Source organism: Macrotis lagotis, chromosome 3 (assembly GCF_037893015.1).
Source record: "Macrotis lagotis isolate mMagLag1 chromosome 3, bilby.v1.9.chrom.fasta, whole genome shotgun sequence".
In the NCBI taxonomy this organism is placed as follows: Eukaryota; Metazoa; Chordata; class Mammalia; order Peramelemorphia; family Peramelidae; genus Macrotis; species Macrotis lagotis.
Genome location: NC_133660.1, coordinates 194,035,338 through 194,047,756, shown reverse-complemented (window position 1 = coordinate 194,047,756; position 12,419 = coordinate 194,035,338).

Here is a 12,419-nt window from a genome sequence, read left to right as displayed (position 1 = left end):
CTCTCCCTGTCTGGTTGGTGCTAAGTTCAATTGTTCAGTCATTCATTTTATTTATTGAGCAACTACTATGTACAAAGCATTGTGGTAGATGTTGCATAATATATACCATTATATAGAACATGACCCTTCCCCTTATGGATTTTATAATCTATTATGGGAGGTTAGTTGTTTCTATAAATACTTGTAATACCTATATTATATACTTGTAATAAGTTCCTGAAATGATGAATGATATATCAGTGTTACAAACTAAGTGTCATAGAATAGCAGGGGAAAGAATGGATCAATTTTGGCTAGGAGGACAGGGGAGTTATTTTGTAAAAAGTAAAGTTTAAGTTGAGCTTTGAAAGAAGAGTAAAATTTAAATAGGGAAAGATAATAATAGTAATGATAGTTAAGATTTATATAGTGTTTATATAATGCCAGTCATTGTGATAAATGCTTTACAATTATGATCACATTTGTTTTTTACAACAACCCCAAGAGGTAGGTTCTATTATTATCCTCATTGTATAGATGAAGAAACTGAGACAAGAGGTGAAATGACTTGCCCAGAGATGAAAGAAAGAAAGGAATTCTAGGATAGGAGACATGGATTTAGAAACCAATTCACTATGAAGGTGACAAATGCAGCTTTGTGAGTGAATGAGATCTCCAAGAGAGAGTCAGTGAAGACTGAGGAGAGAATAAAGATAATGAAGAATCTTGGAAAGCATTTATATTTAGAGTGCTGGAGGGAAAAGGAGAGACAGAAAAGCAGACCAAGATACTCTCAGAGAGGTGGTATATCCAGAAATATGTCATGCTGAGAAAGTAAAAAAGGAGAAAATTTCAAGAAAGAGGAGGCGATGCAGTTAAATGCTGTATAGGAAAATAGAGACTGAGAAAGGACCATGAAATGACTTGAACTATAAGAACTTAATTTTTCATTCCTGTTTTAGTCTGAACATAACTTGTAGTCCCTTTGAGGATGAAAAAGTAAGTAAATATCTACCACTTGAAAGTTGTTACCTTCTACGATTTAACTAACCTGTTAGATCTAAATATTATACTGTAGTCAGAGAAGGAGAATGAGCTTTCCAGACAGGAAATAATACCATCATTGTAGTCAGGGTGACATGAAGAGAAATTCTCTGTATTGTGTCTCCATTGAGTTATTTTCCCTAATTGATAAGCAAGCTGGGTCCCAGAAGTCATTTGACCATTTTTCCCTTTAGGAGTCCATGATCAGATAATCCTGAAGGACTGTGGTTTCCATTATAGTTCTTTCCAACTAGGGAATGCTTCCCTAGTATTAACCAAACAGTTGATATAATTACTAAGGTGATAATGGGAAAGACAGACATTATAGAAACATCACCTAAACCAGCGACATCCTCTCTCTTCAGTACACACTGGATGCCTGTAGAGAGTAGGCTCTTATATCAAGGAAAAACCATAGGAAGGCCCACATATAGGGAACATATGAAGCTGAGGGGCATTTTAGGATTCCAGGTCCTGGAACTTTTTTTCTCCCTTTAAGCAGTCTTCAGGTATTGTGTCAGCATGGGCTGCTCCTTTGCTCAGCTGGCTTCTTGTTAGTACATTATCTAGGCTGATTGGTCAAGTCCACTGTTGGGTTGTATCAATTAGATATCCTAGCTTTGGCTTGCACACTCAGATCTGGCTTAGTCTTTTCTGCATTATGTGTCCTGGCTCAAACAGCCAGAAAACTCTTCAGTACTTCTTGGTACCAGACCTTCAGTCACTTATGGTCAGAAGTTGACTCCTCAGGAAGTTTCCTCAGTAGAGATAGTTCATGTCATGACTTTGTAAATTGAAAACAGAAAAGTCAGAAAAAACAGAGGGTTCCTCAGCAACTAGAGCTAGTTGTGAAATTAGCTCCAGGTTTTAAATAGAAATCAAATAGAGAATATTCTGCATCTTCTAAAGTTCCTCCCATCATGAATGTCCAGAAGTAAGCCCACCCCAAACTTCTATGCACTTTCCTCTAAATTCTGGGTAAGAGTAGGGAGGGTAGGGAGCAAGAGAAGGAAGGAAACATGCAATTATTAAGTGCCTACCATGTTTCAACTCTATACTATGCAATATTCTCATTTGATCCTCACAATAACCCTTCAAGGGGAGCTTCTACTATTATGATTATTATCCCCATTTTACAGACAGGGAAATTGAGGCTGGCAGATATGAAGTAACTTGTTCAGGACCATAGAATTGGGAAGTTCTGAAGCTGGATTTGAACTCAGATCTTCCAGATTCCAGTCCTAGCCCTTGATCCCCTGAGGCATTAAGTGCTATACCAAGTGTATACAAATACAAACAAAAAGAAAGACAATGCCAGAGCTTACATTCTAGTGGGGGGAAAAACACATAAATAGGAACTGAAAAGTGTAGGAGGGAGTAGGAGAGGTAACCTGGGGTTTCCAGTTCTATCAAAGAGAGGACATTGATGACGCGCTATTTCTAAAACCTAGAATATAAATGGAGGAATCTTCCAGTCATACAGTCTTGTCAACATCAAACTGCAGATTGTTTTAGACTATAAGTTTTTAGAGCAGCAACAGAAAACTTCTTATCCGTTGTTTACATCTGCTATTTAACTTAATATTATTCGACTCAGGCACCAAGTAGAAAGAAGTAAACCCATTTTTGTAAATAGTGACAATGCATCATATCTTTAAAGTCATTAAAGTCAAAATCCTAAAAGGCTACAAACAATGACCAATCATAGTGCCTTGTATTTTTATAGTAATTTATAATTTGCCAAATATTTCCCCATATATACAATTTCATTTGATTTTCACTAAAACTCTCTGTATTTCAGGGAAGGCATTATTATCTCTATTTTGCAGGTGAGGAAAACAAGACCCATGCAAAGTAATATGTCCAAAGTCATCTGACTAGTCAGTGGTAAAGTTCAGTTGAGAAGAACCTGGATCTTTAGATTTAGATTTCATTTCACATGAAATCTTATGTTATCTTTTTCTTTATAAAATAATATGTGCTCCTTGCTATTTTTCTAGATAATAAAGTTAGGATTTTCCTACAAAAATCAGGAAGAGAAAGTTTTATAAATTCCTGTACCTACAAATTTATAAAGAAATTGGATGGGAATGGAAAATCTTTGTTATAAAAATAATTATGCAATATGTAATACTTTTAAGAATAATTCAGAGGGATTTAAGAGTAGGTTTAGCATAAATTATACCTTTTCCTCTCTTCCCATCTTATCCATTCTCCTATTTGTGTGTCTTTATTTGCTTCTGCACCTTCTTGTGAATGTCCAAGTCTTTGTCTGACTTTCTTTAATTCATTTTCTGTGTGTGTGTGTGTGTGTGTGTGTGTGTGCGCCTTTCCCCCCTTTTTTGAATTTGTTCCCATTTCTACTTCTGATAGTCTTTTCCTGTGGTTTTCTTTCTATTTTTAGTATTTCTTTCTCTAGTATTTCTTTGTCTTCTATTAGTCTCTATTTTCCCTCTTCAATTAACTTTCCCTCCAGTCTTTATCTCTACTTTACTAATGACTGCAAGAGAAAGTCTAAGTGTGTTTTTTATATTATATATTATATTATATAATAGGCTTCTAGGGCATGGGTAGACCTCATCTGCTTACTCAAATAGGGAAGGATACTGGGGAGCAATGATGTGCAACAATGGTGTGTTTTGGAGATATTGTGATATATATGTAGACATTTTGCAACTGGTTTTGACTTCCCACATATTGAAGAGGCTGTTTGATTGGTTTTGGAAGCATTCAAAAAGGCCTGGCAATGTCATCTACTTTTATTCACTCTTTTTGCCTCACTTGGTAACTCCTTCACTCATAGAATCCATTGAGAAAGCATGTTATAAGGGTCTTTTGCCAACTGTGGTCATATGGTCCAGAGAAATAGGCTTCACTTCTTGTCTTTTTTTGTTGATTCTTTGTGAAGTCTGAGAGTTCTTTATGATATGTGTTTGAAAGATTGTAAGGAGTGTGCTGTGATGTCCTGGTATTCTAGAGTATGATTTTCAGACTGTAAATATAGTCAGTAGGGAGTGAAGCTTATGGCAGTAGAAAAGAGACACTCTCAACACCTTGGAATAATCTAAAACCCTGCAGTGGGAAAATAAACTGTTGACTCTGGAAGAGAAGGCTAGAGCATCCATGTTACCTCTTGAATAGAATTTTATATTCCCTATTTTAAATTTAAATCCAGGGAAGCATTTCTACTCTCTATAAGCAAAACAAAACAAAATAACCCCCCCCCCCCAAACTAGCCTGTTTTTCACTTATAAGGCTTTTGGTTGATTTTATTTCCTGAGAATTAGTAATTCTCAATAACAAAAAAAGGTTTCTTTTGTAAATAACTCACTTTTATAGAGTAGTCCTTTTTTAAAAAATAGTCTACAAAGAGCTTCATAACAATGTTATGAGCATGATTACCCCCATTTTACAGTTATGAAAATTGTGTTTCACAGAGGTTGAATGACTTTTCTCAAGTCACAGAGCTAAGTATTGGAGCTGGGATTTGAGCTCAGTTCTCAGTTGAAGTACAATGCTTTTTTCACCACTTATGTGAACTTTGGGCAATCGAGATATAAACTGGATATCTAGGCAGCAGAGTGGATAGAATACTGGGCCTAGAGTCAGGAAAAATATCTTCTTGAGTTCAAATTTGGCTTCAGATAATTAGTAGCTGTGTGACCTGGACAAATCATTTCACCATTTGCCTCAGTTTCCTCATCTGTAAAATGAGCTGGAGAAGAAACTGTCAAACCATTTTAGTATCTTTGCCAAGTAAACCCCAAATGGGATTATGGCGAGTTGGACACAATTATCAACAACAAATGACTTATAAACTAGTTGAACTAAAGTTGGTTATTCACTGAAACATTTCTTTGATTTACAAAAGGTTATATCTTGGAATTCTATTAAGTGGTGCTTTCCTCAAGGTTTTATAAAATAAACTTATATCACGTGATCACTTAATGGATAAGACACCGGGAAGGCTGTGGAGTAGGTAGATAGATAAGTTTGTAATCTCAGTCAGAAGATAGAATTTTAAAAAAAGATGGCCTAGCACTAAGAGATCAAATATTATAAATACCAAGCAAGGAGTGACTAAATTAAGAAGTATAAATTGGAGTAGACCATACTTTTCCAAAGAACAATATCTGTCGTGTGAAGTCAGAACATTCGTATTCCACTTGCTTTGAATAGTTCATAGCTTAGTGACTGGTAAATATTATTTCTTGTTGACTCAGATTTTCTCAGTGTGTACATTGTTCCCTGAGAATAGGAAGCTGGATTTTTTTTCTAGTAGGCCATTAAGGTTTGGCTCTGTGCTTGAAATAAGTAAACTAGTTTGCAAGTTTGCATTACTTTGGTGCGTGAGTGCCAAAAGACTGATCTAGATAATAAGGCCACCTCACCTCTAAGTGACTAATTTGATGAATATTTTGTATTTTTAATGGTTGATAGCTTTGTAGGGTTCATGAAATCAAACTTCCATAATCCTTTCTGATCAAAGTGCACTTCAGAAGTCACCTCTGTTGAATTAATTATCATCAGATGGTGCCATGCATTTCTAATCCTTTGTCTTTCAGGGTAACCAAGGACCAAACAGTGGACACTCCAACCAACCAGACACCCTCTAATGTAATGTATAGTGACAAGCAATAATATTATACAATCAATATATTTGTGTAAGCAAGTTTGGGTTTAATCAGTCAATCAATCAATATTTATTTAGTGTCTACTATTTATATATGCAAGGCACTATGCTAAACACTGGGGATGCAAAAAAAGAGACAATCCTGTTCTCAGAGAATTTATAATCTAATTAGAGAGACGGTGTGCAAATAAATATATACACAGCAAATTATATGCAGCATAAAAGGAAATAATAGAAGGAAGGCACTAGAATTAAAAGGGATTGGAGAAGGCTTCCCATGGAAGTCAGGCGAGGTCAGATTGGAGAATTCCAAGCATGGGGAAACAACTAGAGAAAATGCTGGGAGCCCGGAGATTGAATGTCTTGTTTGTGGGGAGACCAGTGTCATGGGAACACAGACTACATATTGGGAAGTAAGGGGTAAGAAGACTGGAAATGTAGATGGGGGAGTAGATTATAAAGGGCATTAAATGCCAACTAGAGCATTTTGTATTTTCTCAAATCTCTGCTCTCCTATTTACTACCTGTCAACCTCAGGAAAGTCACTTAACATCTTTTGTTCTCTTCTGTTTCCTCAGTGGGAAAACTGGACTAAGATGTCTAAGAGTCCTTTCAGCTCTATATCTGTGATCCTATGGTCATAACTGGGCATGAGGAGTGGTCATTTTGTTGGCAGTAGGTTCTCCCTTTACTGACATAGATTATAATCCCCTCTACAACTGAGTTTTAGAATTGTTTTGTTTGAAACATCCATTACTCATTGGTTGAAAAATTCTGTAACATTCGAAGCCTTTCTAATGTGGTTGACAGAGCTCTGCTGGAACAGGCTTCAAGAACTCAGGGTCACCATCACATTGTAATGAGAAATCAGAGTAGGATTTCATTGGAATCTATTAAATATAAATTGAATATTGAAATAATTCTAAACAGTGTCCTATAAATACCATAATTCCATGAGTTAAATAAAATAATAAAAATCCAACAACAGTCTTCAGGCCTGCTCAGGGAATTAGCCTCTTAGGTCCTCAGCTTTCTTATCTATAAAATGAAGAGGTTAAACTACTGTATAAAACGAAGAGGTTAAACTAAGTGATTTATAATGCCCCTTCCATTTTCCAAAATCTATGATCCTTTTTAACAAGAATTTCAGATGACATGCAAATCTTAAGAGGTAGGTCCACAAATTAAAGTAATCATAGCCATAGGTACAAATCATGATTATTAGAGAGGTGGGGAAGGTGATAGGTGTTTTTGAGGGTTTTATGAGTATGGGAGCAATTTCTTTTGGGTTAGTGACTATGCCAGAAAAATCTGGAAAGCTTCATAAAAGTTTGCTAGATTGTAATGTTTTTGGAGGCAGAGACTGTGTTTCTTCTTCTTTGTATGTTGGAAACCCCTGTCAGCAGCCTGGTGGGTAGGTATTAGATCTTCAGTTAATCTCAGTCTAACAGAATGGAAGCCAGCATAGTACTGTGGATGGAACCCTGGATTTGCAGGGAAAAGACCCGAGTTTGGATTTCAACTCTGTCACTTAGCCCCCTCTGTTTTTTTAACTTCTTGAGGTCTTGCCTTCTTCCTCTGTAGAATGAGGGGGCACAATTAGATGATTTCTAAAGACCTTTCCAGTTCTAAAACTATTGTTTGCTTGCAGAAGTCCAGTAGAGTTTTAAATTATGATAGAAGCATAGCTTGATGCAGGGATTGGGCAGGGTGTATTATGGCTAAGAGGAATGGGATGTGCAGTGATCCAGTAATAGGAGAGGTATTCTTCCTGAAATAAGTGTTAATGAAATTTGATTATATTTGCACCACTCTTTCTCTTCAATTACCATTTCCCGATATGTCATGGTCAAATGCTTAGCAACCCCTCACCCAAGTGTTATAGAACATGAAACAACCTGAAAGTTAAATATTGTCAGGCTTCAGCAGTTCTTTCTCAGGAGTTATAAAGTCACCAGCAAAGAAGAAAAGAGATTACGAATTTTTTTGTGTTATTTTGACTACAATGGGTCTGTGTTTCTTGGCTTACCCGGAAGCACCAGTTCCCAGCCAGTAGAGCCTTTCAAATCAGATTCTTCTCCCAAGTCAGTCAAAAGCATTTTTTCTGTCCTTTCTGCATGCTGCATCCTGAATCTGTACTCCTGCCCAAATATAATTCAATTTAGCATACAGCATTTATTAAGCAACTGTGCCAGGCTCTGGGGGTTCAGACAAATGGGAAAAAAATTCTTTCTCTCAAGGAGGTTAAATTCTATTGGAGGTGAGAATCTGTAACTTGGATGTAAGGACATTCATTCAAAGCATCTATAGAATGATAAGTGATTTTGAAAGTAATTGGATCAGGAAAGGGTTGATGCAGGAACTAGTATTTGAACTGAGCTTTGACAGAAGCTAGGGATTCTAGGAGGTGAAGGGGGTGGAACATTCCAGACATGGAGATACACATGGAGGCAGAGATTAAACGTTATTTGTGGAGAATGGGTCAAAGGAAACACTTAATATGAAGTTTTTCTCTCTCACTGTGTCTGTCTTGTCTTTCTCTCTTACACACACACACACACACACACACACACACACACACAATTTGTCTCATTTGAAGCAGGATAGAAGCATAGTTTGATATGAAGGGTTGGGAAGGGTGTGTAATGTAAAGTGAGAATAATAATAGCACCTACCTTACCATGTTGTGAGGATTAACTTTGTAAAGTTCTTAGTAGGTATATACATAGTATATGCTATATAAACTATTATTCCCTTCCTTTTCTCTATATATCCATCCATCCACCTATCTTTCTATCATCTATCTATCTATCTATCCATCTACCTATCCATCTGGCCAGTTTGACATGGAGGGAAATAATATGAAATAAAACTAGGAAGTTAGTCGGGGTTAAAACTGTGAAGGGCTTTAAGTAATAAGCCGACAAGTTTACATTTTATCCTAGAGACCACGAAGAACCATTGAAGACTTTTGAGTAGAGTAATGAGATGGTCAGATAATTATTTTATAAATAACAATTTGACAAACCTGAGAAAACTGGATGGAATCAAGGAGGGATTGGAGGTAGGGGAACTAACAGATTGGTGATGATACAGAAGACTGGAGAAGTGGAATATACAAGACCTGACAAGTGACTGGATGTTAAGGTTAAGGGCAATATTATGGATGACTATAAGGGGGTGAACCTGGGTGGCTGGAATTGGTATTGGTGCCATCAATAGAAATGGGCAGGTTTGGAAGGGATAAATTTTGGTACCATCAAAAGAAACAGAAAAGTTTGGGAGAGATGATTTTTGGAGAAAACATTATTTTTTTGGTCATGTTGAGTTTGAGACCCCTTTGGGATATCTAAACATATATGTCCATTAGGCAGTTAACAATACAGGACTGCAGTTTGAGTTTTCCTTCAGTTACAATAAGAAATCATCTTTTCTTGTTGCTTCACCAATGATAGTTCACTAGTTTTCTCATGACAATCCTGTAAGGTTGGTACTACAAGAATCAATATCTTCAAAGATAAGGAAACTGAGACTTAGAGAAATTGTGACATATGCCCAGATATTAGTATGCTTGGAAATTAGTGGTCCAATTCATAGGTACTTCCAAGTTTCTTATTTTCCTCTTAACTTGATTAGGCTACCCTGTTAGGCAATGACCTCTCTGTTTCTGTAGGTATTCAAGTAGAAGCTGGTTAACTATTTGTGGGAATGTCATAGAGAAGATTCATACTTCAGACAAAGGTTGACTTAGATAAGTTTAAAGTTCTTCCTAACCCTAGAATTCTACAATACCCCCAACCTCTGGATCTTTCAATCTCTAGGCAGAAAGATTGGTTCCAGACTTTGGATGCCTACTTGGGGTTTTGTTTCAGGGATGATAAACTCTGATGAACACTTTGCAGGGATGCTGTGGCATGACATTGAAATCAAAGGTTACTTAAATACTAGGAGATCAAGCTGGACAGGTGCTCTTTAGAGCACATCTGACTTAGCCCCCTCATTTTATAACTGAGGAAACAAATCAGAGAGATCAATTAACTTGCCCAAGGTCACACAGGTAGAAAAGGGACAGAGAGTAATGTAGCAGAGAGAGAGAGAGAGAGAGAGAGAGAGAGAGAGAACTGAACTTGCAGTCAGGAAGACCTGGGTTTAAATTCTGTCTCAGGCCCTTTACTGGCCAGGTGAAATCAAGAGAATATTGGACTTTACCTCTAAGGTCCTTCCAGTTTTAAGTCTATGATGCTATGAATTCAGGTTCTTCTGAATCCAAATCCAGGGTTCTTTTCACCTACTCTTCATCACAGATTCAGAGGCATCCCTTCTCTACATGAGAAGTGACAAAAACATAGCCCAGCAACCAAGTGCTGCCCAAACCAGATTACAATATAGTTGGGAAATATTTGAAAAAGAAAATAATAGAACATAGATAATGTTTACCATGTGTTTTTCTAAGTCAATATGAAGCCACAGGAATCTTTGCTTAGTGTTTCCCTGTTTCTATTTGATATCGACACCATTACTGTGGCCATTACTCACCTTTACTTTCCTCCAGGTTTTCTTTTTATTTTATCTTTTGCTCTTTTTCTTTTGTAGCTTTCCCTACCAGTCATACTGGTAGGCTCTTATCTCACTCTAGCATGGAAAGGATGCTTACTTCCTGAATATTTACTCTTAGTGATGATAATGACTTAGATGATGAGGCGAAAGCAGTTATCTGGGGTTTGCTTTGTTGAAAGATAAAAGTCCTCACATGCAATGAATACATCCTTTAGAGATGACTGACCCTGGACTTTTTATAAACTGACCTCTCTAAAGTGCCCACAACTTCTGTTCCCACTGTCTGGATTGATTTTGGTTATTTGTTATGAGTTTTTTCCTATCAGTTTTTAATTGTGAAAGGGAAATGGTGTTTAGGGGAAAGGAAAAAATTAGCCATAGTGATGTCCAAAGGGGAGAGGGAGAAGGGAGGGAGGGAGGGAAGGAGGGAGAGAGGGAGGGGGAGGGAGAGGAAAGAAAAGGGGGGGAGAGAAAGCATTTTTAATGCTTAATAAAGAGCTGAATGAAATTCAGAAGAAGCATAGAAAAATAGGTCAGTTTTGAAACAGACATGGAGTTGATTATATATATATACATATATATATATATATATATATATACACACACACACACACATATTTTAAGGCAAGTAGTATGAAATGGAGATTCATGGTTTTACATATACTACTCATTTTGTGTTGAGTTTTGTAAATGCTCTTTTTTTGATTTTGGAATTTTAAAACAAAAATTAATAAAAATATAAAATAAAATGAAATTTTAAAATATTAAGGAATTTCTAGGGCTTACCTCTATGGAGTAGGGAATAGATGGAGCCCAGGACTCTTAAAAAAAAAGGAAAGGGACTATAAAAGATATGAACAAAATAACCTCCTTTCTAGGATGTTGAGCTTCTAAATGAAAGATATGGATTCAGAAAGCAGGTTCAATTACTATTGCTATCACTCAATACCTGTGTGACCATGTAAAAGTCATTTCCCCTTCTCTAGGTTTCTGTTTCCTTCTGGATAAAGATTCTAACCCTCAGAAAACTCTGCACCCCTCTACTACCTCCACTCACCCCATAAGGAATAAACATAACGGAAACGGGGATAATTCAAGCCTCTTAGGCTTGAAATGTTGAGAGATCTGAGTTCAGGTGTTGGTTTTAAGAGTGATTAGGTGTGTGAAGGTGAACCAAAACTCTTAACAATTCTGAGACAAAGTTTCCTTGTTTCTAAAATGGGATTGATAATACTTGCCATTAACCTTTTTGTTGTTGGTGGTGGTGGAGTGAGGTGGGCACCAAGGTAGGGAGAAGAATCCTATAAATCTTGAAGACTATACAAATGTTAATTCTTAGTATTAATCCCTTATGAACCTGATCAACCACCAGACAAGCTTTTAATGGTAGGGGGAGGGGAAGAAGTGGTGGTGGAAAGAATCTACTCAGGGATTAAATACACAAAAGTGTCCCCTGATAGATATGTATAGATACACATGCACATGTGAAAGAATATAAACATTCCAGATGTTCCTGCTGTGTCTTTCTTCTATGATGAAATTAATTTATCCATTGACTGAAGTAATTATATCAGAGAGTCCAGAAATTTTGTGATTATTGATGAGGAACATTCTGGCAATTTTTATGGGTGTGTAGATTGGAAACCGAATGCTTCATTTAGAGATAACCTAGGTGAAGATCCTACTCTCTGCTTTTCTGACCTCATTCCTCCTCTCCAGGATGGCAGTTTTGGAATTGGACTAGATGACCTGTAAGATATCTTCCACCTCTAAATCTCTGATCCTGTGCTCCCACTGAAGTTCAGGGAACTTGCCTTCAGAGAGGCAGGGAAGGGATGGTGGTATAAGAAAGAAAATCTAGACCCGTGCAGGGAAGTTGGTCTGGAAATAATGAATCATCAAATCCCTATATTGAAATGGATGGTCTCCCTTTGTGACCTCCAGTCTGCTTCTGTTCAATCAGTAAGCAACACTGGGTTGGTTTTGTGCTGGGCTCTAAGAAAATATAGGAGGTAATAAGGAGATAGAGAGGGTAGATAAGAACGAGTCTTTGACTTCTAATAGTTAACATGGTGTGTGTGTGTGTGTGTGTGTGTGTGTGTGTGTGCGCGCACATGTGCAGAATCAGAATCTTAAGTATATTGATCAGCTAAGTGATTTAGTGGATAGAGCAGTGGGCCTAGAGTCAAAAAGATCTGAATTCAGA